Source organism: Dipodomys ordii, unplaced genomic scaffold (assembly GCF_000151885.1).
Source record: "Dipodomys ordii isolate 6190 unplaced genomic scaffold, Dord_2.0 Scaffold11, whole genome shotgun sequence".
Lineage (NCBI taxonomy): Eukaryota > Metazoa > Chordata > Mammalia > Rodentia > Heteromyidae > Dipodomys > Dipodomys ordii.
The window spans coordinates 18,260,531-18,266,214 of NW_012267227.1; positions in this window are offsets into that span (position 1 = coordinate 18,260,531).

The window sequence follows — 5,684 nt, forward strand, 5'->3', positions numbered from 1 at the left end:
GTGGGGCCTGAACTCTGGGCCTGGGCGCTGTCCCTCAGCTCTTCAGCTCAAGGCTAGCGCTCTACCACTTGAGCCACAGCGCCACTTCTGGCTTTTTCTGTTAAGGAATGGAACCCAGGGCTTCATGCATGCTAGGCAAGCACTCTACCACTAAGCCACCTTCCCAGCCCCCAAAGATCCTTTTTAAATAAGGTTTGTAGGGAGCAGGGGTTTACTGAGGAGACATCTTTTTTTTTTTTGGGGGTCCAGTTGTGGGTCCTGAACTCTGGGCCTGGGCGCTGTCCCTCAGCTCTTCAGCTCAAGGCTAGCGCTCTACCACTTGAGCCACAGCGCCACTTCCGTCTTTTTTCTTTTTGCTTATGTGGTGCTGAGGAATAGAACCCAGGACCTCATGCATGTAAGGCAAGCGCTCTACCACTGAGCCACCTTCCCAGCCCCAGACAACAGCGTTTTTACAGGAGTGATGCAGACCAAGAATAGATGAAATAAAGAGGAAATTATAATCAGATTCTGTATTATTTGAAGAATTAGATTATTAGAACATTATTAGAAAAATTAGATTAAATGCACAATGTCTAGAACTGACTCAAGAAGAGAGAAAAAGACTAAGAGATCCTGCAACTACTAAAGGAACTGAACAAATTATTTAGAATCTTCCTTCAAAGCAAACCTCAGCTCATCTACCCCGTAACGAAGAAACAGGAAAACTTGGACACAATGAAAAGGGGAGCACTCACGCTTACCTCCTCTCATAAGCTGAGTGGAAACTGCCCAAACCATCCCAGGCCAGATAAAAGAGGAAAATTCAGCTTTCCTGGTGAAGACATACCAAAATAGCAAACGTGAAAACCAGCAGATGGAGCCAGCAGGAATTACCAGCCTAGGATAAATCCCGACCCAGCCGGGGTGGTTTCTGAAGTACGAGGTGAGTTAGGCACCACGAGCGCAGATCACAGCACTGCAGGTCGGAGAGAAGGAAAGGGAGGCCATTGTGCTGAGGGCAGGAAAAGCGCCCGTAAGATCCAGCGATCACTCGAAGCCATACACACCCGTAGCTAAGAGCCACTCTAAGATACTCAATCGACTACCTTCAGGCACTGGTCCTATTTCACTTAGTACTTTGGTTATTTTAGAGTGTGATCTGTTTGATTGTTAGGATTATCTCTGTAGATAAAACTCCTACTTAGCTCAGTTTGAAGTATTCAAGTGAACGGGTTGGCCTAGGCTATACTGAACTCGCATGATTCCGGCCCTGTGTCTGTGAAGCGTGGGGAGAACCAGAGTCATGAGTTTAACCATTATGGGCCCGAGAACACAGCCAGCTGCACGGGGGGAACAGCTTCTGCCCAGGTTTGACTTTTCTTTCATTTCCTCTTGGACAATGTCCTAGGTAGATTAAAATGAGAGACACAAGTTATTTTCTTTAGATGCTGACAGAATTGCACAAAAATTTGTTTTCCATGGATTGCTTCACAGTTTGAATTCTTTTAAAAAGGGCTCCTGCAATGGTCTTCCAGTTCCAGACCACAGAAATGCAAATGCAAGTAAATAATGTGATCAAGGAAGACATTGAGAGATGGATGGCTCACGCCTAGAGAGCACCCCTCCTTCCCCGCCCCGGCCCAGCCAGCACATAGAAGCTCTTGGTCATATAAATTCCTCTTGAACGTGGGCTTTCCAATATTTCCATATTTAGTCAATTAAAGACCGAACCACATACTATTAGATCCAAATGTGAAAATTTATTATAGTTGGGAAATGGAAACTTGTTAGCCAACACTAAGACCTCAAAGACAGCGTGCGCCCGTCTTCCTGGAGCGCTGTCTCCGCCAGACCAGCATGCATCCTCGGTGTCCAAAGATGGCTGTGCCCTAAATTCATCTCTCCTATGACACAGCCATCAGATGCCTAAGGATCTCATTGTAGCAAAAAAATATAATTACATGTTCCCTAAGTTTGGGGACGATTTTGACACCATTTAAAGATCAGCATTTGACACAAACGAAGCACAGGGTGAACTGAGGAGACCTGAGAATAATACTTCTGAGTCTGATAATGATAATATTTATATTTGACTTATTTCTTTCCTGACTAGTTAGAAAGTATGTCAGGGCCACTTAGTGCAGTCCAAGTTCCATTCAGCAATACCAAGTGTCTGTATCTCTGTTCAGTTTCTGTAACAATGAATAATATTAGCCATGGTCAAAGCCAGCTTATCAGAGACATTGTTTCCTTAGGTTCTAAGTTAGCTTCTTGGGACTGGCAGTGTAGCTCAGGTGGTAGAGCCTCTACTTAGCAACCCTGAGTTCAAACCCCAGTACTGCCTAAGTTAACTTCTTGGCTCCTTCTATCTTAAAGAGAACTATTACCTTTACTTAAGGTTACTTTAGTGAGTGTTGCTTTAATAGTTTCCTTTTCTAGACTGTGGACTCCAAAGTCAACAGAAAAGGCAAAGTTACTGTGTGCCAGTTCTTACGTGATACATATGAGTAAAGCAAGAAGAAATGAGCACATATTCATTCTCTCTGTCTCTGTCTCTCTCGTATACACATATTTAGTTTGGCCAATGCACGAAAGATCAATATCATTTTCAGTTCAATGTGATACATTTTAACATGTGCTATATTATTAGAGGTGTTAGGGTTAAAAAAAAGATGAATGAGACATTTTTCAAAAAATTCCAGTCCTCCTTCGGCCTACCAGAACCTTCCTGAACTCCGAATGACCTTTCCAAACCTAGCAAGCAAATTCTACGTGATGCTATTAACCTCTGACAAGCTGTTGTTGGCTATTTGCAGAATACTTGCATTTTCAGAGACAAAGTGGAAGGTGCCAGGGCGGCAGAATGGGCAAGGACAGAAAATCCTGAGAGGCTTAGGGGTGGGTCGAGATGACACGGCGAAGCTGAGACTCACCTACTCTTCACCCATTAAAGCATCCCAAATACCAAATGAAGTCCAGCTCGACGACTCCCAAGCAAGTTGTCCAAAAGAGGTAATCCATAAACTTTCTCCGAGGATTCTTAAAGTCTAAGCACAGTAGTCACAACATTTGAAATTATGTGCAAAACCAGACATTTAGAAAAAAAAATTCCCCTGTCTGTTTTGAGATTTGCTACAGGATGTGATGACACGGTGTTACTTCCATTGCTCTGGGAACCGCAGTGTACATGCTGTACATGCTTTTTATCGCCAGCCGGAAGGGCTATTTTGACACATGCAATTGAACAATAATTGCTGGAGTATTCACGTCTGAGTCCTAGAACTGGAATTTCCTGCATTAGGGATATTCCGTGGCCCGGTGGAAACGGGACGGCTTTGGATAGCTATGTCAGGAAATGCCCCCCGGAACAGGCCTTTGACAGCACGGAGCTGTAACCTGCAGCTTTAGTGAGTTGGGCTGAATTCTGGATGGTGAGCGTCTCAGCTGGACATCTGCGGTTGTGTCAGTAAAGGAACTCACAAGTTGGCTGCACACTTCTTAATACCTTCTGGGAGAAGAAGGAAGAAGAAAAGCATGTCAGCTGTGAATCGATGTGGTCATTTATCCCTCTGGTTATCCAGAAAGGGGAGCAATTTTGCAGAGCGCCACGTCCATCGGTGGCGAATAGCCGTTCCTTGTGCCCACGCCTGCCATCCAGCCGCCACCCTAGATGCCGCTGGCAAAGGGGGGTGCACTCCGAGTTCCGGGAAGCAGACAAGGCCCTGCTGCCCGGCGGGTTATCTGTCCTGAGCTCCGCACGGTTGTTTTCCTTTGGGGGTAGCTTTGCCTTCTGCTACAAGACAACAAAGGAAGACATTGCCTGACCAAAGGGCAGCGCGCGCCATCTGTCACCAGATGCTCACATGCAAGTCCTGCCCTTCCTGGAAGCCGGGGTGACTGCAAGAGGACCGCAGGGGAGGACGGCTCAGATCCGAGGACACAGATCCAAAGCAGGGGGGCGGGTGCCTAGCTCGCCTCCCACTTTTGATTAATTTGTGGGGCCAAGCGAGGAGTCAAAATAGTTTACGTATCTCTTAGTGATCCAAGTCTGAACTTTCGGCTTGATGGCCACGGCCACCATGTCTGATTGGAATACTCTGGAGGCCGCTGAAGCTAACTCCTCGGCAGGTGTCGCCTCTCCCAGCCCGTGTGTTTACCGCCACGCCGTCCTCACTATGTGGCCTTGAAGAAAATGGCTACGTTTATTAGTAGCTACAGGTGGAAAGCAGAGGAGAAAGTTTACTGGGGGAAACAATAAAAAAACATTTTGTCCACCAGGACATTTGGAACCCAGTGGAAGAGAAAATGTGAAACATTCCGAACCTTCTTTGCTGAGCATTCTCTGGCCTGGTGCCGTCATCTGTGCCACATGAGACTTGTTCTGGAAAATACACCTTTTGATGAGCACAGATTTCATTTTTCTTTTGAGTTTTCTGAGATGCAGGGGAAAGGGGGTGGCCTGGAGATGGTCACGAGAGGGAAGAAATCACATAAATCGTGTATTGGGCGCAGGCCCGCTACCGCTGTCTGCCTGCCTTTGTTTAGTCCTTCAAACCCGTTGAGACATTTGTCACCCGCCAAGCTTCCCAGAACCAGAAGTTCGGGCATCTGTGCCACAGGCTAAGATCCCAGGAATGCGCCCCATATTAATAATCCTATAATCTTCTGGGCTGGGAGGAGAGGATGGGAAGCCACTGGACTTTTCCCAAATATGACTGTGCATTCAGGGCCTGATTTTTTTTTTTTTGTGAAATCATCGCTGGAAAATGTAAAAGGAAAAAAACAAAACAAAACGAGGAGGTATGGCGCAGCCCTGCCCGCCCCTCATTACCTTCCGCAGCCCCCTCCTTCCTTCCTCTTTTCTCTTGGGCTTGTTCGTTTTGTAGGATGGGCCCCTGGCTCTGGTTCAGGCACATTGCAGAGGGCTGGTGGAGGGGATTGTGGTTAGTGAGGTTGTCCCGAAAGACAACAGCGAAACCAAATATGCAGCTTGGCTCCGGCCCAGATGTCTTCCAGCGGATACCGGTCTGCCGCCCGCACAAAGGCCCATGCACAGGGGCTCGAAAGTGTGGTTAGGCCTATTTATTTATTTTTCCACACGGGAGGAAATTAAAATCAGGAATCTGGATTGCCACCGAGACGCAGTTTGAATTAGTTAATTAAGGGAGGGTGTTTGCTGGTGGTCACGGAGTCAGTTCACACGTTGCACGGGGTGCCTGCAGTCAGGGCACCCCAGCACGGACGGCGTGTGCACCCCAGGGGAGCTGTCGGACATCTCTGCACCCTGGGTGCAGGGCGCAGCCAGTCTCGGCCCCCCTCGCACAGCCTCCGGTGCTTAGAAAATAGTTCGCAGAAGCGGCTGCCAGCGATAGCGGTTGTGAGCCAGGGAGGGGGGTATTGGATTTATTTTTTCACATGAGGACAGCAGTTACAATAACAGTCAGAGGTTGGGGTAAAGTGACCAGGGCAAGAACTTGAATAAGGTAACTTACAATGAGAGATTAATGCGAGTTTTAAAATTACCATTAGTTATACAAAGGGGCAGGTTTACAGTGCAATGATCCTGACCAATGTCACCTCTCTTCTTTTCTTTTTTTTTGTCAGTCTTGGGGCCTGAACTCTGGGCCTGGGCGCTGTCCCTCAGCTCTTCAGCTCAAGGCGAGCGCTCTACCACTTGAGCCACAGCGCCACTTCCAGCTTTT